The sequence below is a fragment of the Mesoplodon densirostris genome, chromosome 3, assembly GCF_025265405.1.
Source record: "Mesoplodon densirostris isolate mMesDen1 chromosome 3, mMesDen1 primary haplotype, whole genome shotgun sequence".
NCBI lineage: Eukaryota > Metazoa > Chordata > Mammalia > Artiodactyla > Ziphiidae > Mesoplodon > Mesoplodon densirostris.
This window is the reverse complement of record NC_082663.1, coordinates 133,255,531-133,283,480: the sequence shown is the minus strand read 5'-3', so window position 1 is coordinate 133,283,480 and position 27,950 is coordinate 133,255,531. Positions and strand designations below refer to the sequence as shown.

The 27,950-nt window shown below is 44.3% G+C and overlaps 1 protein-coding gene and 1 pseudogene across 4 annotated transcripts in view; both read right to left on the bottom strand.

The window, feature by feature from the left end:
* The window catches only part of GRIA1 (glutamate ionotropic receptor AMPA type subunit 1), a 318,241-nt gene that overhangs the window by 157,412 nt on the left and 132,879 nt on the right, over positions 1-27,950 (bottom strand). The gene's annotated exons all lie outside the window — the stretch shown is intronic.
* Positions 697-27,950, bottom strand: LOC132485854 (adenosine deaminase-like protein; annotated as a pseudogene).

Below are 27,950 nucleotides of genomic sequence, written 5' to 3'. Positions count from 1 at the left end.
TTGCAAAGCAGAAATACAGACACAGATGTAGAGAAGAAACGTATGGATACCAAGCAGGGAAGGGGGTGTGGGATGAATTGGGAAATTGGGATTGACATATACACACTACTATGTACAAAATAGATAGCTAATGAGAACCTACTGTATAGCACAGGGAACTCTACTCAGTGCTCTGTGGTGACCTAAACAGGAAGGAAATCCAAAAAAGAGGGGATATATGTATACGTATAGCTGATTCATTTTGCTGTACAGCAGAAACTAACACAACATTGTAAAGCAACTATGCTCCAGTAAAAATTAATAAAACAGAACAGAACAAAACTGGGTGGTGCTCGACGCATTCCCCTCTTGTCCCTGGGGATCATGCAGAGCATATACACACACATCTGTTCTTCTGTTGGTCCATACATGTGTGCATCCACCCATCCATCCAGCTCTTGACATCCAGCATCTACCATCGTGAGACTCTGTGTTAGGCAGCGGACATGCAGTATTGAAAAAGGCAAGCCCCAACTTCGACGTCACCTTGACAGTGGGAGAGGCCGACACCGAACCAGTCCACTACACTTCCCTATAAGTGCTGTGGCAGGGATGTGGTCGGGGTTCAGGCAGAGACACCTAAGCCCAGCCTTTGGGGACCTCAGAGAAGGCTTCCAAGAGGAAGTGCCAGCTTTGACCTTGAAAGATAATTGGGGATCAGCCAGGAGAGGGAGTAAGGGGAGTATGCTGCAGTTGCTTGCTCATGAAGAGGATTTCAGGTGGAAGGGAGAGCGACAGCAAAGACCTGGCAGAGAGAAAAGCCATCGCACGTTCAGGGAACCCTGCCAGAGTGTCAGATTCCGAGGTCCCTGCCTCTAAGAGATTCTGTAGCGGAATGTGTCCAACAATCAGAGCAAGTACAAAATGAGGCCAGGAGTTCCCTCTTGGGGAGGCAGGAGGGCAGGCCCCGGTGAGGGCAGGAAAACCCACGCTCTGCACGGGTGCGGGCTGTCCAACTCCATCATCGCTTTGCTCAAACCTCTTTGATAAGTACTCCTGGTTAAGGCACCATCCACTTAGTATCAATAAATCTCCCAGCCCTGGGCACTCGCCCTGACAGCTCTCTCCCAGGGAGGGAACTCCTGGTCTTAGCAACTTCTTTTTTATTGTCACTTCATTTAAGGCCTCTCACACCGACATTCCTCCTTGGCTCCTGGCTGCAGTCCCTGGAGGTGTGGCAGCCTCATGGTAAATAGTGGATAATGAGGTGACAGGATGGCTTCATTCTGGGGGAGGGAGATGGAAAGTGTGTGTGTGTAGGTGGGGGGACTTTCAGACACTCATCCTGCTTCTCTAATAATTCTATCCTTACAGGTGGGAATGACATTCTTGCTCTGACTCTAACCTTGTGACATCAAATGTGCTTTATTTCTGTTGCTCAGAGGACAGTAGGAGTGCCCTCCATCCCCTTACACTCTCTTGCATCCAAGATCTGGTAGTGACATGTAGTGAATTACCATAATAGATATCAATTGTCCCCATCTCCTCTAAACGACAATTATTTAGGGTTCTGAGACATGTCCAGGGCTTCTCTGTCATTTACTAGATAAAACCTTATTGTTCATTTGTTAAATCAACAAATATTTTTTGAGCACCAGAAACTAATATTGCCAGAAAACTGGGATGCAGGGATGACATAAGACAGGTGTGTCTTCTGCCTTCTCACAGTTTAGAGAAGAGTTCTACGTTTTATTGATTGATTGATTGATTTTTGGCTGTGTTGGGTCTTTGTTGCTGCGTGCGGTCTTTCTCTAGTTGTGGCGAGCGGGGGCTACTCTTTGTTGTAGTGCGCGGGCTTCTCATTGCGGTGGCTTCTCTTGTTGCAGAGCACAAGCTCTAGGCTCACAGACTTCAGTAGTTGTGGCACGTGGGCTCAGTAGTTGTGGCTCACGGGCTTTAGAGCGCAGGCTTAGTAGTTGTGGCACACGGGCTTAGTTGCTCTGTGTCCTGTGGGATCTTCCTGGACCAGGGCTCAAACCCATGTCCCCTGCATTGGCAGGTGGATTCTTAACCACTGCACCACCGGGGAAGTCCAGTAAGTTTTAAATTAAGGGAAAGAAAGGTTATTTTGAGAGAGTAATAGGGGTATAAACATAGAATAAGTAGTCATAACTACCATTATAGCTAGTGTTTACTGAGCACTTACTACAGGCACGCACAGTGCTAAGCACCTGTGTCAATATCCAGGTAGAGGGACAAGTTTATCCAAAGGCAATGAGGTAAGAGAGAGGAAGGAACCTTAGAGAAGCTCCAGAAAAGCCAGTACAACTAGGGTGGGGACTTTGGCACAGAGTTGGGGGGGCGACCAGATTGCCAAGGGCCTTGCCAGGACTAGAGAAGTTAAGCCCCTGAGTCTTGTGTCCATGTTGCATTTCCTTTGGCTTTGGTTTCATCTCAGCTTCATAGGGCTTCTCTTCACCCTGGCCTTGGAGCCCAGTTGGGACAGGGCAGCAGAGGGAGATGCGGAAGAGGAGGCATCCTCCCCTGCTCAGATTCGTGCATTTATTAAGAAACATGAGTGTTAATTACCAGGCACTGAAAGCCACTGAGATGTGACACGGTATATGAGGCTAAGAATTAGATCAAGACTGGGCTCAGTGGTCCTGGAATTAGACTCACCTTGTGGGCTGACATATGAAACCAGGGACAGCGGAAGGACAAACAGACTGAGAGATTGTAGGTTCTGCTGGAAAACTCTTCAGGTGCCTGACATGGTTCTGGAAAAGTAAACGCAAAGAAGCAAATCTGGGACCATGAACAAGCCCCTTTTCCTCGCTGGGCTGCATTTTCCCCATCTGGACAATGAAGTTTACACTAAATCAGTGTTTCTCGTGTGTGTGTGTGTGTGTGTGTGTGTGTGTGTGTGTGTGAAATACCTCCAATAAAACGCCTATACTCATTGGAGATGTCTAGTTCTATAGACAGGGAATTTCTCTTTCTTCTGTCTATCTACTCATCCACCCTTCCAACAAATGTTTACTGTGCACAGGGTGTATGTTAGACAGCAGGGGTGCCAGTGGGATACAACGCTGAAAACCTGCCATCATGGAGCTTAGGATCTAGAGAGGGGAGAGGGATGATACACAAATCAGCAAGATTATTTGGAATACTGTGTTACGAAGACAATAACGTGGGATGATGTGAGAGTGACTGGAGAGACTGCTTTAGATAAGACGGTGAAGGAGACCCTCTCTGTGGCACTAACGTTTAAGCTGAGAAAATGAACCATAAAAAGGAGCTGGCCAGACAAAGGGCCAGGGAAACAGTTTCAGGCAGAAGGAACAGAAAGTACAAAGGCTCTTAATAAGGTTCAGGAAAAGATTGAGGAGTTTGAGAAATAGAAAGCCAGGGTAGACATAGTATAGGACAAAGGAGAAAAGCAGTAGAAACGAAGGTGAAGAAAAACAGATCATATAACTCTCTGAGTAAACTTAATGCTCCCCTAAGGTGTATGGTACTTCATGTGTGGCTTGGGTACCTGCAGAGTCCTAGAACATCACCTTGGTCTGAGATGGTCAGTACTAGCTGATCTTACCAGACCTTTCAGCTCTAACATCCTATAGCTCAAGGCAATGGAGGAGACACAGTAGAGGGGAAGGTGGTTAGGACTGAATGGAAAATGGGAAAGGGAACATCTTCTGACTGAAGTGTAATGGGGCTGCAAAAATGGACCAGTGAGTTCATCAGGTTCTTGTGTAGATGCTGCTGTTCTTGGATGCTTCTTGGCTTGCTTTAGATTCTGGGCCTTTGCCCACGCTCTTGTTCTAGCCTGCACAGCCTTCCTGACTTCTGCCTTTTTCCTCTCCAAATTCTTACCATTCTTTAAAAGTTCAGCTCAAATGCCGCCTCTTCTGTGAACCTCTTATGCCTCCCCATTTCTAACTGTCATCTAAAGATCTCCATCCCTCTCTTAAATATCCTTAGAAATTTATGCCTCTTACAGCCTCATGTTTCATTAGTGTGAGTTCTTTGATTGGGAACAGAAATTAATGCATGCTAACTGAAGACAAGAAGAAGCAAGGATGGGGGTACCCTCAGCTCAAAGACTGGACCTTAGAGAGACAGGAATTGCAGGAGCTCGGGGACTCTAGATGTGAGAATTCCATGGACGGTATCTTCAGAGTATCACTGTTGCCCCAGCCATTTGTGATCACTGCTCCACACAGCTCGAGACTGGCCTTTTTCAGGTTAGGAGTCATCCCTTGGTCAAGGGAAGGCAGGGAAACTAATTATCTTTCTAAGATTACTCAGGAAGTAATCTTACTAAGATGTCAGCCAAAGGAAAATGAATACATTGTGGATAGAGAGAAGATGGATGTCAGGCATATCAAACCAACAGATGTCTACTCAATTTGTATTTTCGAGTATTTTATAATATAAGTCAAAGTCTAAGACCATAAAGGAGCTCCGTAAATGTCACATGCATCTGAACACCAAAGTTAGGTAAGGAGTTACTTCTAATTCAGTTGCTGTTGTCTGTCTCCTATGGGTTAGACACTGTGGAACAGAGTGGTGAATAAGATAGACGATGCCTCTGCCTTCATAAAGCTTATTTTATTCTTTACAATCCCTAGAGGGCATCACACAATGACTACAGAGTATTCCTGGTAAATGAAAGAATGAAAAATGAACGAATGCAGATCATTCACCTATATTAATCAGTTGATACTGTTCTTGACAATTGACCTAATCTTGCTTCTATGGCATTTCTTGCATTGGGTGGACTCATTATTCTTCCTTTATATTATTAAATGACGTTTTGTGTATTTATATCTTTCATCCACAATTGAGGTGTAAGCTCCCTTGAAAGCAGAGGCCTTTCAACTCTATGGTTTTTCTTGGTATGTACAATGTGATGTATCCTATATAGAGCTGGGCAGGGAATCAACATAAACATAAATGCTTGGTGTTATTACTTGTTTCACAGTCTTCTAAATTTAGCTGACCGTCTCACAACCATGAGCTTGGGGGGTATGCATTATCCCCTGCCCCTTGTCCAAATTCCCCCTGCTTCAGCCCACTGAACTCTGTCACTCCCTGTTACCTTAAGCCAGTAGAGAATGAGAGCTGTGCTCCTAGGCTGGCGTCCAGAACCCAGACAACCTTAATGTATTCCATGCACAACACCCAGTCTCCTTAGCCAGTGCTCCCTGGCAAGAAGGTTTACATCCCATTACATAATTCAATCCTTAGGATGTCTAAAGGATTCAGAACGAGGGCATTTTCACCCTGCATAGCAAACTATGCAACCATGTAGTATTACAGGAAGAGGATCTTTCAGAGATAGTTCATATCACACACACACACACACACACACACACACACACACACACACACATATGTGTGCTGTCCTCCTTGACATATCACTTAACCCAAGAACCATCATAGGGTCATAGATTGTTAGTGCTAAAAGGTACTGGATCTTGAGGGCCTATTAGCCTAGGGAAAAGCCTCCTAAGAGGCAGCTGTCTGCCCAGCTCCACTTTGAAGTCTACAGAATTTACATGTGCTTGGAATATGCAAAACCTGATGTCAAGGGTGTCACTAGCCACAGGTAGAGCCTCCTGGAGACGTCAGCATACTGGAGACCTCTCACTACCTATCTGTTCTGGGTGACTGTGCCTACTTGGGAAAAATACTATTCTTCATCTTATTTATTATTATAGTTCCGTCACCTATTGAGTGTTTACCATAGGCCAAAGCCTGTTCTAAGCACTACCATTTACTCCTCGCAACAATCCTGTATTTGTTTTTCCTATTTCATGCATTGAGGAAGCTAAAGTTCAGGGAGATTAATGAATCTCTCACAAGTCATTCATGTGATAAGTGGCAGAGCCTGGCATATGAATCCAGGTCTGTCCTCCTCCCTGGCCTGTGCCTTGAACCATGCTAACTCTGTCCCCTGAAAGTCTGTCATCACAAACCAGAGCTTTCATTCCCTTGATGATAATATCAGCCAACACTGAGCACTTACTGAGTGCCTAGGATTATGCTATGTGCTTTCCATGAATTGCTCATTTACTACTATTTTAGTAGTATCGAGTAGGGAGACAGTTATTATCCCCATTTTATGGAGAAAAAACTGAGGCCAATTAACTTGCCCAAGGTCACATAGCCACAAAGTAGAAGATTCAGCGTCCAAACACAGGAATTCCAACTTGAGAGCCATTGCTCTGATCCTCTATGCCAGGTGTCAGCAGCTTTTTCTGTAAAGGAACAAGTAGTAAGTATCTTAGGCTTTGAGGGCTCTGCAGTCTCTGCTGCAACTGCTCTATTGCTGTTTTTGTAGCACAAAAGCAACCAAAGACAATCAGTAAATAAGTGAGTGTGAAACTTTATTTACCATGTAAAACTTTATTTACAAAAACAGGCATTGTGCTGGATTTGGCCTGTGGCCAACTCCTACTCTATGCGATTCTGCTACTGGATGGCAAGAGAGATGAAATGCTGACATTTTGAGAGAGGTAATAATTGCTCATAGTGTATTATATGATTTTTAAATCTCTCACATCCATTTTCTCTTGTGAATACCCAGTAAGGTGGGCAGGGCATGACTGATGACCCTTGAGCCCACATACAGATGAGGAACCAGGAATCCTTTAGGTGGGGGATGATGGACACAGGTGTGAACCCATGTCCTGCTTTCCATGTCTTGTGATTCTTCTGCAGTGGCTTTGGTTATTCACACTGCGGGGCGGGCAGGGGAAAGGAACCATGAGAGAGTCAAAGTCAATCACTGACATCCCGATATGACTGAGGCTGCTGCTTGCTGCTTCAAAGCCCTACTGGTTTTGAAGCTCACAGACTGACTCCAGCTGAAGTGTTGACACAAGCACAGTCCTACGCCAAGTAGGTGGTGGGGTTCTGAGTTCCAGGCTCCTCTCCTCTGCACTCGCTGGCTTTGGGCTAGAGGAGGCTGTAACACTGCCTCCTGGCTAAAGGCTTCTCTGATGAGATGGCAAGGGGGACCCGAGCTTTGAGAGGACAGCTGCTTTCAGAGGCTTATTTAAAAAGTGGATATGTACCAGGGGATGCACGACATTGTGGCTGCACCCTTTAAAGCCAAGGCTCAGGCACATGTAGGGGCTTAGTCAGGAGTGCTGGGTCAGGGGCTCAGTCTGGGGCTAGGGGGAGGGGCTGGACAAAGTTGGAACTTGGATTTGAGGCTGAGGTCAGGGCTCATTCTAGGGTTGGGTTCTGGGGTCGACGTTAAGGCTGCCGACCAGGGCTGGGGTGCATGTTTACTCAGTCTCATTTGGGGGTAGGAGGTGGGGTTCACTGAAAAGTCCAGGTAGGGACTACATCTACCTAGCTCTGCCACTGTGCAGCCTTTGAGATCTAGCAGAGTAACCAACTAGAGCAGAATAGATAAAAGCAAGGACACTAGCCAAAGGGAAGAAGGTTATGGGAGAGATCAGCCTCATAGCTTCCTCTGCCTCTGGCCCAGTCACCAGCCTGTGCCACCTACCCCCCCATCACACAGCATCTTCTGCTGGTTCATGTATGAACTATCCCTGCAAGGAACACCAGGTAAATCATTCAGGAAATGAAGCCAGACTCGTCCTTTGCCGATCTTGATTCCGTTCCCTGGGTGAGTGGGAAAAAATATTTTGTTTCTCATTTGCTATTCTTTTCCTATAAAAATCATGCATATAAATAGGTTTTCCTAAGCCAAGTGGCAAGCCTACAATACACAGCACACCGTGAGCTTGATTAGCGCCTGTCCGTCAAGGCAAAGTTGCATGGAAATCCTCAGATGACTGCCTGAGGGTGCCCTATATCAGTGAAATTCATTTTTCCAGCGAGGGTGTATTCACGGAGGAGGTGAAAGGACAGCACTGAAGGGTGAAATAAAGCTACAAAAACAAGAGGTTCCGGCTCTCAAAACCATACGACACCACCAGAAACCAAACTCTACCCCATCTGATATCTGAATTCACGCATGACCCCTGCCCTTGGCTGATTTCTCGAGGTGAAACCTAACCAAGTGAGAGGTGGATACAGAAGAAAAGCTCAACCTTTTTTTTTTTTTCTTTCTTTTCTTTTCCTGCTCTTCTAATCCAGGTCTCAGAAAAGCACACTGAGAAGAGCGAATTTTAAACAAATGCTCAACCGGTAGCATCTTATTATGAACGTGTACTTGCCTTTCCGTCCTAACAGGGATGTGAAGGTCAATCAACAATTTACTAATAAGGGCACTTGGAATTTTAAGGCTGCAAATTTTAAGCCCTTCCTACCTCTCCTGTACCACGTCTGCTCCCAGGCCACGCCCCTGCTGCCTCTGCTTCACACTGGTCTTTCTTTGACCTTTCAGAACAGTCCAAACGTTTTTGCCCTGGGGCTTTTGCACAAGCTGTTCTCCCCTGGAAGGCTCTTCCAACCCTCTTCAAGTGGCTGACTCCTTATTCTTTAGGCCTCCGCTTTAGTGTTCTTTCTTCAGAGAGGCTTTCTCTATACTCTTGCCCTTTTATTCTCTATAGCAGTACTGTGTTTATTTCCATCATAGCTTATCTCTGTCTTTAGTTATCCCCTTTAATGTTTCGTTCATTGGTGTAATTATTTCATTTCCCCCAGTATGGCAGAGATCATGACTATTTAATCTCCTGCTCTAGTCCTAGCCTCTGACACAGGAGAGGCACCAAGACATTTGCTTGGATGGAATGGATGAGTGAATGACTAAACAAGCCACTAGTTCTCCATATGACCTTAAGAAAGTTATTTCTCCCCTTTGGAGTTCATTTCCTCATTAGTAAAAAAAGGAAGAGTGAGACTCAATTAGCTCTAATGCTCTTCCACCTCTAAAAATACACGTTTCCTTATTTATCATTTTCCAGATGGGAGGGTTGAGGCCTGGAAGCACGCTGTCCAGCCCAGGGACTGGAACTCAGGTCTCCTAGACAACTTCCAACCAAGACTCTTTAGCAAAAGCCCAACTGCCTTCTCTTCAGAGACACCTCCCCCGCAGCCAACTCCCCGGTATTTAGTTCCCTTTGTACCAAAATCTGAATCACTTTTCAAGGTTTCTCAAAACATGGGATGAAATGGCTCCTGCTAAGCAACAGTCCAGGCTCCTTGAATTCTACAAGAAATTCTGAGAATAGAAGCATTTCTTACTGTCCAGAGGTGTTCTCTTTGTACGTCCCCACTCAATTGAGATCCAGGAGTGTGTGTGGGAGGGGAAAGGCTGAGATTCAAACTAATTCTGGGGAAAAGAGTAAGTGAGGAAGGAGAGAGTAAAAGGCACAGGCACAGATACAATGCAGAACTGCTGAGAGCATTTGAAGAAGGCATAAGCATGAAGCTACTGTACTATGTTTTTTGCTTGGGCATAATGCACCCACAGAGCTCCATGTGGGAGAACCTCACTGGCCCCAGTCCACCCCCAGCTTCATTCCTTAATAGTCCACCAAACACTGGAGACTACGACCACACTGCTGTGTGCAGCAAACCATCTCCTTCTAGGTCTCTCTGCCTCTGCACGCATTCCTCACAAATGCCTCTCAGCCCCTGAAAAACTTCTACACATCCTTCAAGACCCCAATCACATGTTGACTCCAGCGGGAAGCCGTCCAACCCTTCCAGAAAAAATTAATTACTTTCTCCTCTGAGTTTCTCCTGTGCTTTCTTTCTTAGTATTATACTTATCTTGATAGTCTATAATTTCACAGTTTCATGACTGTCTTTTTCATCAGACCGTGAACTTCTGTAGGGCAGAGCTGGGTTTATTTTTAAAGTCGCACAGCCTAGCCCTGATCTTGATATAGTAGATGCTCAGTAACTTGTTTGTTGAATACATTTTGTTTTTCTCACCTGTGAAGTGAGGGCAGTAATACCTGCCTTACTCTCTTTGAGATTACCCAAGCCCTACATTCACTGTAAAGTGTACACACGTCAGCCATCATCTTATTCAAGTTGCACAACTTAAATATGACATGGACTGGACAGGATATTATTATTCACTTTATCCAGATGAGCTCCCAAGGGTTAAGAGGCTTGCTCTGAGTAACACAACCAACAACTATCAAACTAGAGAAAGAATACCAACTTGCTTGATTCCTGGGTATTTTTCCCCCCATCAGATCACAAATGCCTTCCAAAAATTAGCTGTAAGTTTGGTCATGCTGATTGACTGACGAGAGAAAACATGGATATAAGTCCTTCTAAAGATGCCACAAATGTATCTACTTACTTCCACAGCCTACTACCCCTCCCCTGGGCTTAGTGCTGTCAGTCCTTACCACGCATAGAGTCAGCTCTCCATACCTGTGGGTTCCACAACCATAGACCAACCAACCGTGGATTGGAAATATTTGGGAAAAAAATCCAGAAAGCTCCAAAAAGCAAAATTTGAATTTGTTGCATGCCGACAACTCTTTACATAGCACTTACATTGTATTTATAACTATTTCACACCATTTGCGTTGTATTCGGTATTATAGGTAATCTAGACGTGATTTAAAGTATACGGGAGGATGCGCATAGGTTATATACAAATACTATGCCATTTTACATAAGGGACTTGAGCATCCATGGATTTCGGTATCCGAGGAGGGTCTTGGAACCAGTCCTCCTCGGATACCAAGGGACGACTATACTTACTGCGTGTTGTCGCTTCCTTTATCACTTTCCTTTATCCCTGCTTCCACCTTGCCCTCTTCCCTTTTCTCACCTTCATCCCCACTCTTCACATAGCAGCCACAATGTTCTTTTAAAAATGGAAATGGGGTCCTGTCATAATCCCCTTGAGCTCCCAGAGGGTCCTCATCATGCTTTCAGTAATGTTTATACTCCCTTGTATGACCTGTAAAGGTCTGCCTTGTCTGAAGCCTGCTGATCTGGACAGTTTCATTCATCCTTTCCGTCTCCCCATCCACTGCTGCAGCTCCTCCAACACACCAAGCTCCCCCACTCCCCATGCTGTGCCCTCTACCTCGAACTCTTCTCTCCCACTTCTGCTTGGTTGTCTTCTTCCCATCTTTCAAGGGCCACCCTAAGTAGGTCATTCTCTGTGCTCCGTCACCACATTCAGTTTGTTTCCTTCACAGCACTTTTCTCGAGTCGCAACTGCAGTGAAAACCCTTTTATCTGATGCGGTGGGGACTGTGATTAAACTATTTGAAAAATATGGTTAAAACAAAGAATCATAAAAATGATTCATCGCAGGTATTTTCTTTTAGCTTAAAACACCTAAGTGCACATGTATTTATCAGGCTTTTGTTGTAGTGGGAACTTGACATAAAATAAATGTAAGTGAAGAATTTTTTTGTGTTTTGCACCCGATCTTTAATAGTTGCCTTGCCTACACCTAGCACTACCATGTTTTTAGGGATGCACCTTTGAGCCTTTCAAAGTATTTAACTTAGTTTCCAGAGAAGTAAAACAACTTTTTTTTTTTTGCATTTGTATTTTACCAGTTTACATAATTTCTGGTTGCACTGCAAAAATATGAGTAAAACACAGAAGTATAAATAGGTTTGGAAACAAATGGAATGGATTCCTAGCCACCTCCAACAAAGTTGATGTGAGCAGAAATATATGGGCTGATCAGAGAAGAGGCTACTCGCCAGAAGGTGTGGGGTCTACAGAGATAATGGAGAATGCAAGTCAATCCAAAGAGATGGTTGAATGGAAGTTGGTTACGAGAGACTTCACTGCATCTGATGGATGGTTGGCTTGTTGATTATCTCTCCCTCTTTTAGGCTGTATGTTTGTGAAGGCAGGGCCTCTCTCCCTTTTCCTCAGCTTGCCTACCCAGTACACAGCATAGTCCTTGGCATTCAGAGGTACAATCAATGCCAAGTAAATGAATAAACAAGTGGGGGGACTATTTCACTTCTTAGGTGAAGAATTTTGTTTCCTCAACTGTGAGAGGATTGGCATGGACTATGCCAGCATGGTCATTTTCAGATCCACATTCTGTTACCGCTAACCACATCCAGTAACCATGTCTGTGTTTCAGCTTCTGCTTTTCTCCATACCCTCTACACACACTTTAGAGCGTTAATGTTAGTGACCTCCCTCATACCTGCACACCACCCACCACTACAGCCATGCCAGTACCTAACCCCCCCCTGTTTTTTGGGGGGTTTAGGATAATCCCTTCCCTCAGTGCCTCCCCCCAAAACAAGTAAGGAGGTGGCGAGGCCAGTTTGGGCTGTAGAGCCAGAGCTGCTGGGTTTGTTTCTTCGGTGTGCTAGGCAACCCGGGGGCAGCTTTGAGCGTGGGGAGGACGGGCCTCTTCCCCCCTGAAGATCTGAGTGGAGAGTTTGGACCCGCCTTATTGGAGAAATTGGGCAAAACTTCTGCCCCCACCCCCTCATTGCCTTGGGTTGGCCTTTTCTGGTTTCCATGGTGCTAGGATCCACAGAGCCAAGGTTAGGGGAGAGCCTCAGGAACGAAGCTTTCACGGGCCCTTCAGCCCACAGTGTGGCTCAGTGCAACAGCCGTGGAGTAAGAAACATTGGGTTTCTTTCTTTTTTTCCCCTTCCGTTTATTGCTTTGCCTCTCTCCCTCTCATATCTGAGGAAAGACAGGGACTGATCGAGGACTTGGGGATTCCGGTTACCAGCATAAGAACAGTGTCAACAAATGATGATGGTGATTTCTGATGTTACTAATAGCTGCTTATGTATACTGAGCCCTTTAATGCTAGGAACTAGACTACACATTTTAAAGTAATTAACAGTTCTAAATTTCTGTAACAGTCTGAGAGAGTACACACTTTCATCACTAGTATTATTATTATTTTATAAAAGAAGGACTGAGGCACAGGTAGGTGGAAGTCACAGAACTGATAAAGGCAAAGCTAGAATTCACACTTATGTATGTCTGATCCCACAAGGTGAGGTCTTCCTATTAAGCTAAAGTACCTTGAAGTGTATCTAATCATAACCTTCACTGAATAATTAATGTATTGACTCAGTACATCATATGCGATACAGTATGGGGAAAACAGAAATCAAGGCCCCTGCCTTTAAGAGGGATGTTCTAATATGATGAGGAAGACAGACTCCTGAACCATGGATAAAAACGGGACATGAGAAAATGAACTAAATTCTACAGTAGAAGTACAGCATGTTCTGTATATTCAGAGGAAAGGGCAAATCCTTCTCAAGAGGGAGACCAGGGCACATGGTGACTCCTAGCCTGTGTGCCCGTGGAGCCCAGGTGCAGCTTTGGAATCCTCCTCAGCCTGGTTACCACCACCACACAGCTGGACCTGTCATGTGAAGCTAAAATCAGTTATCTCCTTGGTCTCAGGGGAGCAGGAGAAGGCAAGCCTTAAGGTCTCCTCATTTTTATCACCTCTCTATGATGTCGGTCATCACAAACGTTTCCCACCTGCCTTTTTCTCATTTCTTTGATGTCGACGCAGTTTAAAGTGTTTTTAATCTTCTCACCTCTCTGTCTGTCAGCTGGGCTCTGAGCTTCTAAGGCCCCATGTCGGTACAGGGCGTGTAAGAGGCATCTGAGGCTGCTTGTGGGGGCAGAAACTGTGGGTGCAACACGGACCTCAGGAGGGCTGCCCCTTCCAGCTTTACCCAAAGCCAGGAGGGAGGGTGAGGGAGGTGAAGGGAGGGAAGGAACTGCATCTTTGACCCCATCAGAGCTCAGGTCTACAGAGCAAAGGCACAGAGGTCAGGGGAAGCCATCCAGGGTGCACAGGCATGTGAGTTCCCACACTTGGGGTCGAATGCACAGACCCACCCCTGTCTGCCTCTCTGCAGAAACTTGACAAGTGTCTTCCTGTCTCTGGCCCTTGTGGTCCTCACTGGTAAAACAGAAGATTTGGCTCTAGTTCCCTGTCATCCCAACATCCCCTGATGATTCTCACAGCAGGGTGATGAACAGGAGACAGAGCAAAGCCGGGCCTGTGGACCAGACAGGACTCTGAGAAGCTGACTCTGATAATGGCTTTTGTGCATTCACTGCTGGATCTGAATGTACCTCAAAGTGTGTACCCTCCGATGTAGAACCTTACTGCACGAAGAAGAAGTGAGAAAACAAACCTCGATAATCTGGTCCATTGTATGGACAAGAACACCAAAACACAAAACCAAAAAAGCAAAACTGTGATTCAGCAGTAGGCAAAGGTGCTGGCTCTGCAAGGGTCTGGGGAGAGGGAAAACGCAGACAGGGTGAAGGCAAATGCAAAGGAATATGTAGGTGCATTTAGTTAATTCTGGAAGTTGTCTGAGTATCCAGCAGTAGCTGGTTAGCCTCAGATGTTGCCCAGATGAGCTACATAATGTCCAGTGCCTTAGGAATCATAACGAGAGTAAAAGCTATCATTCACTGAGTATTTGCTAAACACTTGCATTACTAAACATTTGTCGTAATTAATTTCTTTATTCCCCACAAAAAAGATACTAGTACCTCCTTTTACAGATGAAGATACCAAGGTTCAAGGTCACACAGACACAGCAGATCTGGAAGTCAAAATCAGGTCATTCTGAACTTTAAGTCCGTGCTCCGTGCTTGCTCCATTCTGTCTTCAGCAAAGCAAACATAGACATACCTACTTCCTCTTTTTACTGACTCCCCCCGCTTGATGAAGGGAATTTCATTGCGGCCCTTTTCCACTCATTTCGCTCCCTCAAGATCCCACTTAAACACCGCTGCTTCTGGGAGAACCCCAGTCAGAATCAATCCATCCGTCTCTGAGCTCCCGGAGCTCTTAGCTTGTACTTCCGTTAGCGCACTTAGCACTTTCTGTTTTGTGTTGGAGTTAATTGTGTCTGATCCTCCCTCCACTCTACACCCAAAGCAAGTTGTTTAGACTTTCATTATTGCACTTAGCGTCTAGCATTAACGCTAGCCAAGCCTGGATTTGTCTCCCGTCTTATACAATGAGCACAGGAGCTGTGTCTTAGGAACATTTCTGTGTGCCCGGCACTTAATAGAGCTTTGGAAACAGATGCTTTCTAAGTGAGGCTGGTCCACGCAGCTGGTTTCTTCATTCTGTCTAATCTATCGACTGTGACCCCTCCCCAGCTCTCGTGTACTTTTCCTTGTGCCCTTGGTTAGGGTCACTGAGCAATGCCAGGCAGGGGTCAGGGACTCCTGTGTGGAGTACCTCTCAGATCACTGAAAAGGTGGGCAATTGCTTTTTCTCATGCCACTCTTGTTCCTCTGGCCCTCTCTCCTCCAGTGGAGACCTGTCCACGTAAGTATCATCAGAGTTCACTTTAGGGAAAGGATTGCTTGTTCTGTTCTCTTACTCTGGAGTTAGTGATTTCCTTCTTCCTGAGGAAGAAAGGCTCTGATCCCTGTGAAAAAATCTTTAGAGATCATTTTTCAAAGGAGGGCGGCTTCAAGGGCCACCTGGGACACTTAGGTCCATACACTTATATTCACTCCCGGCTGGACATCTAGATGGCTAAGAGCACAAAGTTTGACGATGGACAGACTGGATTCAGTTCTCCACTCCATCTCTTGGGCAAGTTAATTAGTACCTCTGAAACCTTTGCTTCCTCATCTGTATTCTAGAAATAATAACAATGCCCACCCAATGGGGCTGCTCTGAGAGTTAAATGCATTGAAACTGTGTTCCTAGCACAGTTCCTGGCTACCACTGTGTCTGTTGCTACAGTTGCTATTGTCGCATTGTTGTTGGTGTTTTGTAAACAGCATCATCTGGTCGCTAAGAGAGATAAGAGCAACATGCAGCTGAAGATTTGACCTCTGCCGTTAGTAGGAGATGCAAAATCTCCTACTCACATGTAGCGTCTAGTTGGGAGCCTAAGAATAGCTGTAGTTAAGTTTCTGCTTAAAAATAACTTGCACATTTTTAGGCTTTCAGAATTGAAGGTGCTTTAAAGAGCATGTTTATCAATTGTGCCATTTTACAGAAAACGGAAGCTCAGAGAGGAGAAATGACATTTCCAGGGTCAATCAGCCATAAAACAGTCATACTGGGGCTCGAACTCAAGCCTTCTGACGCCAGTCCAGTGTATTTCCCACTGAGCATCCTTTGAACGACTGCCCTTTTCTTAGATTTAGCCATTGTGTACCCCTTCAGCTTTCCCACCAGTTCCTATGATAACCTGGGCACCATCTGAAGATGCTGCTTTGCCCGGTATTGCGAAGATGACAGTAACACATCTTGCTACACAGACATTCCTGAGATGAGTCTATTTCTTTATGCAGATGAGCTTCCACTCCATTCTAACTGTCCCTTAGCATCACTCCTACATAAGCTAATTCTGCTAAAACTAATGTGCTAATGTATATATTAGTCCTGAGGGTTAAGGGCCTAGTCCTTGCATTCAAATGCTGTGATTGAACTCAAATGCTGATGAGAATTGCACTGGCATTCTGGGCTGAGCTTCAGGAGTACAAAATGTAAGGAAAATCGGCTAGATTTGTCTTTCTCCACATTAAGGGAGCACGGTCAAGGCCTAGCGTAGCCGGTAGAGATGAGAAGAAGTGAGGCATTGGATGGAGACCACCCAAGCTGCAACTCTGGGGAAGAGACCCCAGCCCCGACCCATCAGGTAGCACTTGCTCGTGGAACCCACTGGACAAACACTCTACTGTAAACATGTGCCTAAATATACCTTGCACTTTACCACCTCCAGACTTTTCTTCACAGTGCTCCTGCTGCTTTCTTCTATTATTTAAGAGTAAATAGGGCCTCCCTGGTGGCGCAGTGGTTGAGAGTCCGCCTGCCGATGCAGGGGATACGGGTTCGTGCCCCGGTCTGGGAGGATCCCATATGCCGCGGAGCGGCTGGGCCCGTGAGCCATGGCCGCTGGGCCTGCGCGTCCGGAGCCTGTGCTCCGCAACGGGGGAGGCCACAACAGTGAGAGGCCCGCGTACCGAAAAAAAAAAAAAAAAAAAAAAAAAGAGTAAATAGGACTTTGTATCATTTAAACAGTATTTTTTTTTTTTTTTTTTTTGTGGTATGCGGGCCTCTCACTGTTGTGGCCTCTCCCGTTGCGGAGCACAGGCTCCGGACGCGCAGGCTCAGTGGCCATGGCTCACGGGCCCAGCCGCTCCGCGGCATGTGGGATCTTCCTGGACTGGGGCATGAACCCGTGTCCCTTGCATCAGCAGGTGGACTCTCAACCACTGCGCCACCAGGGAAGCCCCTAAACAGTATTTTTATATCCACCATTTTGCTGCATCATCATAACCACCCAATGAGGCCAGTACTTAGCACTGCTATTTCACAGATAAGAAACTGGAAATCAGAGGCATGAAAGGACTTGCCCAGGGCCAAAAAACTCATCTCTGCAGTCAGATCTCCTTCATTTTCCGGTCTCCAGGGTCAGCGGCTTTCCATATGTCAGGGTCAGTAGAGCCACCAGACTGATACTGGACTTGGGCACCAGGTCCCCTGCCTGGGTTTGAATCCTGGCACTTGCCACTTTCTTTGTGGTCTGTTACTCAGGTAATCTCTGCCTTAGTTTCTTCATATGCAGAATGGGAATAATCCTAGTCTCTCTCAATCTCAAAAGACTGACAGGAATAAATTGGTTATTATGTGCAAAGTGCTTAGCAGTGCCTGGCACAAAAGACCTGCTCAGTATATGTTGCTATAGAAACTAAACTGTGTCCTGTCTGAATTCCCTCCCTGCCAAGGCTCATCTGAAATGCCGTGAAGTGTGATTCTGACTTTTCGTAAATAGATGCAATTTCTGCCTCTTTTAGACCCTGCAATCATTTGTACTTTGCTCATAGCACACAGTGTGTTCTGCCATGCGCTGGAGAGAACTGTAAACTTGTTTTTCTCATCTTCCTCTCCCCTCGCCTGTGAGCGCCGTGGTTCAGAGAGAGAGAGCTCCCATAGAAGTACATCCCCTGTAGCCCCTGGTGTGATGCTTGATGCCAAAGAGGAAGAAGTTGGCAAATGCTGGTTACACTGAATTCAGTCGAACCCAGAATTCAAGTTCCCTTGAAGACCTAGAATGTTAGGGCTGGAAAGGCTCCTTAGAGATTAGCCAATCCTGCACTAATGCCAGATAACTGGGCTGCTGAGAGGGGAAAGATACTTGTCCAAAGTCACATAACATATTAGTGGCAGAAGTAGGTATAGAAACCAGATTTTGTTACTACCCGCAGCCCTGGGCTCCACCCAAAGCACCGGGCTGTGTCTCTCTCCATGGAATGGAGGAGAAAATAGCCATGTACTTGAATTAGAGAGGGATGGGACAAGTGACAGCACACAGCTAAGCTTCGGCAGCAGAACTGCTCAAAGAGGAGGGATGTATTAGGGGTACATATTCAGAAGCCTACTGGGGGTGAAGGATGTGAATAAACTGCACAGGCAATAAGACAGTGTCTCTAAACTGACTTGGTATTTCTCTGCTGCACGAACGTTATCAGGAGCCCTGCAAAGGAGGACCTTCAGAGTTCAGTGTACTCAGTGTTAACCTTTAAAGGGTTCTCTTCCTCTTTTAGAACATGTAATCTTAACTGGAGATCCTCAACCTTGGGCTCCAGGGCACCTTCTTTGTGTTAGGATTTGTACATAGACGATGCTAAGATACAAAGATACACAGTCCCTGTACATCGAGGCCATTTCTTACAGTTCTCCAGGCGATTATCTAATCCGGTAGGGATGAGAAAGTTAAAGTCCTTCTCAGCCTGCACCCCAGAGCCTCTTCTCCACAGACTACTGTCATGTTTGTTCCCCTTGTTGAGGTTTCAGATAATGTTTAAAATGTAACATGAATCAGAGAGAATTCTGCACTGGTCAGCAGGAAAGTGTTTTGATTCCTGGTACTGTCCAATCTTGTCTTCCAAAGTAAGATGAGGTAAGTAAGTCTTACCGTGATAAGTGATAACCTCCCCCATCATCTCTGATGTAAATGCTGGGGGAGGTGGGGAGGAGGAGGACCAGTGAGAAGCTGGTTTCTGATGGCTGTGGGTGGAGGTTTAGGGGAGCTCTATAAGCAGGCATAGCCCTGGGGTGGAGGACTGCTGAGGTTTACACCCCACTGGTTCAGATGATGAAACCCAAGGCTGCCCATAACCACCAAGTGAGCCTCTGAAAATGAGGTGGCATGTTGGTTTGCCAAGTCATGGTTAATGAGAGATGAGTGTTCACAGCACAGGCTTCCTGGGGAGAAATGTCCAGAGGGCAGACAGCTCTGACCTTGGGACTTTGGGGGAGGTCATCTTCTCCTTTTGATCTCTCTGTCCAGTGCATGAGTCACTTAAAAAATGGTTAATGTCAAGGATAAAAAGTGTTTATAAAAGTTCAATGTGAAGCTAATACAGGGAGATTGAAAAAGACTTTTTGCAAAGGAAATTCATCCAGCAGTCGTTTCCCACTGCGGGCTGACTTGATGGTACCCATCAGATTCCTTCTGATTATTAGGACCAGTTGTTCTTGTTGTGTTGCTGCTGTTGTCATTTCAATGCATACAGTGGTTTAACAAATATACTGTGAAAACAATATTTGATTACCCTTCAAAGAGCTCACCTACCACCCTCCTAATACCGTAAACCATGTGTGAAGAAAACTGGCACTGACTTTATTACCATCTTTGCCTTAAAGAGCCGCCGTCTCAATCCCTCTGACTGATAGCAACTTCCAAACTACTCCACATATGAGCCATTAGGTATGTTGAATGCATACTTTTTGGGTGGCATTTGTAAATTTAAGTTTCCCCCGGGCATGATAGAACCAACTTGACACATTACTTGTGAACAGTACCATTTCCTACCATATTAACATCTTTCATGTTGATGGAAATAACAGAAGTAAAACTTGAAAAGTGAATTGGCCTACAAATTGTGAAGCTTAGTAGATTCATTCATAAGATTGTTCTTTATTGTTGTTTGTTTTTCACAGTTACACTTAATCAGCATCTTCACTTTTTAAAGAAAACTTTAGGGACTTCCCTGGCGGTCCAGTGGCTAAGACTCTGTACGTTCACTGCAGGTGGTGCGGGGTCAATCCCTGGTTGGGGAACTAAGATCCCTCATACTGCACAGTGTGGCCAAAAAATTAAAAAAAAATTTTTTTTAATTAAAAAAAATAAAGAAAACTTTATTCCCTTTCTCCCTGAATGCTCCATCAGCTCATAACAGCCTGAGCTGTCACTGACTACCTCCTCGTAATATATAATAGGCCCCCACTGATGCCATAGAGCTATAAGTTCCTTGAGGTCAGAGACAGTCTTCCATGAATTAGAAATAGCTCTGCAGGTCTGACCCTCTTTGTGCTAAGTCCTAGAGGCAGTACTCTGCAGTGCAGGGACAGCAAGTGCATGACACATACACTCCCCTCTTCTGTACCCAAGGCAGACATCACTAATTGATCATGGCATTCTTTCCAGTTGAGCCCTCAGAGCCCTCATCATCAGCATTCCTGGAAGCCCTTACCAATTTGTCAGGATTGACAGGCTTGATAAAACCTATTTTCCAGCCTAACCTTAATGGTTAAAAGCAAGGGCTTTGGAAATGGACTGACCTGAATTCAAATCCCAACACACCACTTACTCACAGGTTATGTGACCTGGAGTACAGTTGTCCAAGTGCCCTAAATCTCAGTTTTCTCCTCAAATGACCAATTCCTCTCATCCTTTGGAAGCCTAAATTTAGGCATTTCCTCCTCTGAGAAACCTCTGTTTGCATAAGACTGAGTGTAGCTGCCTCATCTAGGCCTCTGAAGACACCCTGAACTTGCACTTCCTGCTCCATCTCGCTGGAACAGTAATGGGCTCATTTCTTTTGATCTTTCCCCATTGGTGTGTGAGCTCCCTGAGGGCAGTTAGACTCTCACAGTTGTATTTTCAGAGCCCAGCATAGGCCTTGGTACGGTAAACAGCTAAAAACAGGTAACGCCACTAACAAATAAAAATCACTTAAAACAGGGCTAGGGATATGATAAATGCTTTATAAGCATTAGTTGTTTTCATATTTATTGTTGTGTTCTATAACTTCGAGGCTCAGAGAAGAAAGCTTACCACAGAGCTAACTTTTAGACATGTATGGTTTAATTTTGGATTGCTATCACTCTTTGGCTGCAAGGGTACCAAGGGTATCTATACTTTCTGAATCTTCCAAGAGTTGCATTCCTTGAAACAGGGCCATATTCTTCTTTCTCAGCTCTGTAAAACCTAACATGGGGCCATATACACAAGAGGCCTATTTGAGCATGTTTCGGGCTACACCTGTCGTGTTTGCTAACCCTGGTGTCCCCCAGCCCAACCTTGCCTATACTAGCCCTTTAGGGAACTCTACTAGGTACTCTTCCAGGTTACTGGAACCCTGTCATTCTCTTTCGAGTACCCATAACGAACATATGAGCCCAGGAGGTCTGTCCTGGGATAATCACTTAAGGCAGTGGTTCTCAAACTTGAGCATGTAGTGTATCAGAATTCCCTGGAGAGCTTATTAAAATGCAGACTGCACTGCCCACCCCCAGAATTTCTGATTCAGTAGGTCTGGGGTGGGGCTTGAAATTTTGCATTTCTAACATGTTCATGAATAATGCTCATGCTGCTGGTTCTGGACCATTCTTTAACAATCACTGACTAATGGAATAAAGGAGATAAAAAAAGAATATCTTGCCTAGAGAAGAAACCTTAAGTTCTATATATCAGCTTCCAGACTGGTGATGATCTCCATCTGAATCCTGCAAGCTGTATTTGCAACTGATTCTCACTAAAGTCAAGGAAATTTACACATAAGTATCAGCTGTAGGACCTTGCTGAAGGATGAAAAAGCAGAGGTTCTAAATTTTGCTGATGGAGTTTGCAATTTTCCCTCTTTCTCAGTTGACAGACAACTAGTGAAACGACTTGATACTTTAATATCTCACAGTTAATATCATACTTTTGCAGGATACTTTATGTTTTTCCAGAGCGCTCTCATCCATATTATCACATTTGGTTTTATAGTAACTGTTTACAAGCAGAGAGATAGGCAGGAATTAGCATCTCTTTGAATGACAAGGCAGAGTAAACCAGGATCCCGAATCCTCGACTCTTTGCCAGGTCTGTTTCCGTGACCCTGCATAGTCTATGGTGCAAGTGTAAGTTCTGCCTTTGAACTCCCTTCGTGTACCAAACCCTAGTTTATTACAGACGTTTTGAGCTCGAAGATACCACAAGGAGATCTACTAATCAGAAGTTTCTTAGGCATTTGGAGATACAGATTCCATGGAGAACCTCAGGAAGGCTTTGGACTCTTTTCTAAAACAATACAGATGTATAAATATATGATACAGTTTACGTATAGTTTCAGGTTGTACAAAGCCCTCTTAAAGTTGAGGGCCACCGTGTTTCATGACTGAGAGGCACCGTTCCCCGTGAATTAACTGTAGCCCTGTCATATCCATCCACAAACCATAGAAAAAGAACAGAGGCCACATAGTCACTGTTGTGGTTGGTTGGCTGGTTGTTTATGTGATTTTTAACAGATGAGCAAACTGAGATTCAAGAACCTGAGTGATTGTTTTTCAGGTACCACAGTCAAATAAAGGCAGAACTAGAGTGGAAACTAGGACTTCCAGAGGCAGTGAGGTATTGTGGAAGAGGACAGGCTTTGGAATCAGGGAACCTTTCCATCTCAGCTTCTACTGGTTACTGGCTGTTAAGGCCTACTTAACCTCTCCAAGATTTCATTTCACCATTTTACAAATAGGAATCAAAATCAAATAATGTTTAAAAACTGTTTTCTGATAGGGTGCTTTTAGTCTAAGGATTAAGTGAAAGAAAATATGTCAAGTGCTAACACATGTTGTGGCACCCAGTCATCATGAATTCCCGTCTCCCAGGCTGTCTTCTCAGCTCAAGTTCAAGTGTAACAATTGGATAAATTTTCCTATCTCTCAGGACAGGTAGATACTACCTCAGGTTGACCAGAGGCTGTATACCCTCAGGTCCTCTGGATCATATAAACCTATATATGATGTCATTACTTATGACTGTGCCCAGGTGACCTGACATTCCTCTACGTGCTTGCACCATTGTCCCATGTAGAATCTCAAGGATATTTGTCCCCCATCTAAGCATGGGTGCAAAAATAGAAAAGTCTCACCAAGGGGGAAGAAAGCCCAGACTACCATAGTGTCTAGTTATTCCAACATTTTTCAGTGCTTATTTCAGCTTGAGCAAGATTCATTCTTCCCACTACAAAGGAACAACATTATACTTCCTAATCTACAGCGGGTAATGATTTTCACCCTGATTTTTCATTCTGTATTTGCATCGAATTCACATTTAAAGTGCAGCAGAATTTATAGGTAACTTCACTGTATACATTTCCTTGTGTCTTATAATACATTAAAAAACAAGATCGTTGCTTTAGCTTATTACTAAACCCTAGAATGCCAGGAATGGAAGGACCTATAGAGGCTTTATCTAACTCCCTTATATGACAGGCAAGGAGTGGATGCTCTGGGGTGGGGGAATGTTGTCCTCAATTGCACAGTAAGGGTGTCAGCCGCAGAAACTACACTTGAACTTACGTTTCCTGACTCCAAATTCTGCATTCTCACCATGTTTTTCCTGGTTTCTTGACTCTCCATTCAGCATTCTCACCATGTTTTTCCTGACCTGCCACAGATTTTAAGATGCTCGAAAGAGCAAGCAGTTGTATAGCATTTTCCTACTCTTAATTTCCTCCTACTCTCATTTTTTCCCCTAAAAAACGTTTGGTGGACAGTGGGATGAAAATACACATTCCTTTCTCCATTTTAAATAAATGACTGGTCCTGAGTCTGCCTGCTGCTATCATAAGGGTCCCATTATGCTCACTCTCACCCATACCTTCCATAGGATGAGGGCAGCAAATCATCTTACTCCCCAGTACCACGAGCTACGCCACTGCCTGATTACCTCTCCTGTCTCTCAGCAGACACAGAGCCCACCTTCTTGGACTTCTTGAAGTTCCTTTATAGAGGAGCTCTTTCCCCAGGAAAAATGCCCTAAATCACTCTTTAGAAGACTCCTCAACGCTAAATGACTGGCATGATGGAATACAATATCCAAAGCATTCCAATGACTGAAGTACAAGGATGAGTTTGGGGGTTCCTGATCTATCTCAAGACTCCATTCTCATTTTGTCTAATGACCTATAGGTACCATGGCCCCATCCCCATGGAATCTTGGGGAAAATATGCATCTTTAATGAGATATTTCCTTTCATTAAATAAGTTACCAGTAAAGAGAGAAAACAGTTTATACCAAACTGGATTTCTGACCATAGTCCTATCAAGCTATTAAAACCTGCCCCTGTGACAGCAAGTAGGCAGGATTCAGTGCCTCCAGTGGCAAACACAAAGAAGACCTGAGCCGTGCAGCCCTCTACTGAGATGGTTTTCTTCTCAGACAGGAGGTTCTCCAACAGCTTGGGCACAGTGACAGAAGAGTGACAGAGATCCAGGAAGGACAATTGTCCCAGGAAAAAGTACAGGGGGTTGTGGAGCTGGGAATCCACCCTTATCACCAGTAGCATCATCAGGTTCCCCATAAGGGTCAGGATATAAATAACAAAGAACAGCACAAAGAGCAGAGCCTAGATTTGGGGGTCAGCAGACAGCCCAAGGAGGATGAACTCAGAGACAGCACTGTGGTTTCTCATTGCCTTCAGTACTTTCTTTGGAATGCAAGAAAAAAATCAGGTGAAGTCTCTTCTGATGCCTAACAAATATCCAAGTGTTTTAACCCGCTCCATTCACAAAGTTTCATGCCTACTCAAAAATGTACGTTCAGCAACTATACTCCAATAAAGGTGTTAAAAAAAAAACAACAACAAAACCTGCCCCTGGCCTGAGTGAGGTCATGGCTGTGTGCTATCTAAGTCTGCACAGAGAGACAGCTGCATGAACTTTATGAGGTCATTATTCTGAAATTCCTCCATCATTAGCACTGTCAGGAAATGGCATCTTTGAGAAAGCAGTAAACAAATTTATCTTATAAGTAGCTAAATAATTTTATGTATTTTCAAGAGAAAAACCTCCTAATAGGTTCTATGCATGTCCCAACATTTGTAAAAAGAGCTTAATATACACAGCTTCAGCTTGGCCAATGTGGTAGTGTTGCAGATGGTAAATATTTTCAGAGCAAGGTTCTATTTTTTATAATTTTTTGTATTCTGAATTTCCTGGAATGGAACCTGGTACATAGTACACATATGGTAACTCGTTGTTGATTAATAATTGTGACCACTGGTGTATATGATGACTCCTGTAAGGACTCCTAAGGTCGTAGGGTGTTTTATTTGTTTTGGTTCCCAGACAGTTTCATACTTGGTGAGACTGTAGTCTCTACTGGACCTTCCCGTCGTGTCAGCTGTCACTCCTCCCTCTGTCAGCAGCCAGTGCCCACTCCTCCAGTCTACCCTCACCTGCTGTTTTTCTTATCTGACATCTGTTGTTAACAAGCTCAATAACCAAGCCTGTTAAATCACTCAACTGACATTTATACAGTTTTACAATCAACATGCATTTCCCTGCAGGGTGTAAGAATAATGATAATTCTTTCATCTGCATTTGTATACCAGAAGTTTTCCAAAATTTTAAGGTTGCTTAAAGTCTGAAACCTGGTTAAATGAGGACGTACATAGGTTAAAATGCAAACTACCCCCACAGGTTATAATATGCTTAACTAGAAAGTTTATACTCTTGATTCCATCTAGCAAACCCTGCATCCTAGCCTCACAGAGATTTCTAGTCCATCCCCTTCTGCTCTTGCCAAAGTGACACAATTAAGCCAAATTTCAAACCAAACAGGTCATCTCTGGGTAAAAAACCAATACATAAGAAATCAAATAATCCTGTGTTATCCCCCAGTTATTACTACATCCAACCTGCACATAAGCCCAGACTCTTTTGATAATCATAATAGGATGTGGGCATTTAAGTTGAAGGATCAGTTTGAAAAAAAAATCACAGTGGCCAAAAACATAGGGTGCATGTGAGGGTTTTGGGGGGTGGGGGGGAGAGAGCGGTAAGTAGGTAGTACTGTCAGCCCTTTAGGGTGGTAGGAGCATCACAAGGACTTAAGGGGAAGAAGACAGAAGGGAGGGTAAACTCAAATAATAGATGTAAAGAGAAGGATAAGCAGTTTTAATGGGCCATGGAGACCTACTGTAGTATGAGATGAGATGAATGAACTACTCTGGAGTATACTTTAGTTGGCTACTTCTATAAGGTCTTATGGACTGAAAGTAGGTATTTCAATGAAGATCAATGGCAAGAGACCAATTAAGGGATCACCTATACCAGCACACCCTCTCTCCCTAATCCCAGTCACAAGGACCAAATCACATCTTTTCACATTTCTACTTGGGCAACCTTAGGAAAAGACGAGATGGCTAGACATAGAGCCCAAACTGGTATCATACTTCTAGATGAAAAGATGTCTAATGACACACCACTCTTCTCCAGAAAGAATAAGAGACAGCGGCCCACATTTCCAGGGAATCATTTCCTGGGAACAAAATGGCAGCCACCGTACAGAGCTTCGCCTATATGTTTAGTGGAAAAGACACACACATTGGATCCAGGCACATACGCTGGACTCTTCATTTTGACATTTAGCTCTTAAAAACAGGAATGGAGCATCGTTTCACCAGCTCTCTAATTTTCTGAGCATTTCATACCTTGGTTCAGAGGAATCTCTCTCTCAGCATGAAATATCTATAGCCTTTTTTGCCAATGCCGTGAATTGTCTTTATACCCTAGGGCAGGATGTTTCTTCATATCTCTGTACTTTTCCTCAGAAGTGCACTTCTGCATAAAATGCCTTACTCTCCCAACTTTGCCTAATAATAATAATACTGGAGGACAAGTAGCAGCAGTAGCAACAGCAGTGGCCATGACAAACATCTGAATACTTTCTAAGAACAGAACACTCAGCTGAGTTCCTAATGTATTGCTTCATTTTGACCTCCCAACAGTCTGATTTTTGTCATCTCAATGGTATAGATGAGAAAATTGGGGCTCAGAATAACTTTCCTGGGTTCACATAGTCCAAACGTCCAGACAGGAGTCTTAATGACCACATTGCCCCCCAATCCAACTTTAGAACATCTTCTTCTAAATGATATTTGTATTTTTAGAGCAGTACTTCTCTCCATATGGATTGCAACCTTGGGGGTGGGGGAAGAAGGAACAGAGGGTTGTCTGCAGGACCTGAAGCCTTACCCAGTGGTATCTGATGGTGTCTCACAAAGTCCACCAGATCCAGGGATCCTCCCTCAGGGGATCTGAGAAACGTCTCATGCCTGATTCTATCAGGATGCAGATCCAGGGGTACTTAGGTTTCTTTATTTTATTTAATTTTATTTATTTAATTTTTTTTGCTTCAGAATCTCTATAAGATGTAATGGCAACTTCAGATTTGCTTTCTCAGCTTCTAAAAGAGGTTCTAAGAAGTCTTGCTTGTCCTACGGTAGGGTCTCCACCAAGGTCTAGTCCAAGAACTGCATCCTCAGTAGAAAGGAAGAACTCTTCAGCAAGCTTAACAGTCTCCTTGGCTACTGAAGGGCCACCTCTTCTGTTGATTGCTATCAAATACCTAACATCAGTGTCTGCATTTTCTTTTTCAAACTGTTTTATACTCTCAAGTACAGATTCCACATAAGTCTTTTTAGTCATTCCTTATAGCATTTTCTCTTCTGGGTATGCTCCTTAGTTTAAGGCACTTGACACCATCATCTGTGAATTCTTTAATAACATCTTTTGTAGCCATGAAAATATCTTCAGGGCTAGTAGTAAACTGATGAATAATTTGAAACATCTGGAAGCATTCTTCTAAAGTTCTTTTCTTTCTCTTGTTAATCATAGTCATCTGATCATGGGTTTTAAGACCTGGCTTCTTGGCTCTTAATTTCTTCACGGCTTTGGAACTAATGGATCCATTCAAGTGGACATGAAGTTCCATTTTAGGTAATTCCAAGTAAAAGGTTGTCTTCTAGGGCCATTGTTCTTCTTCTGATTCCATCAT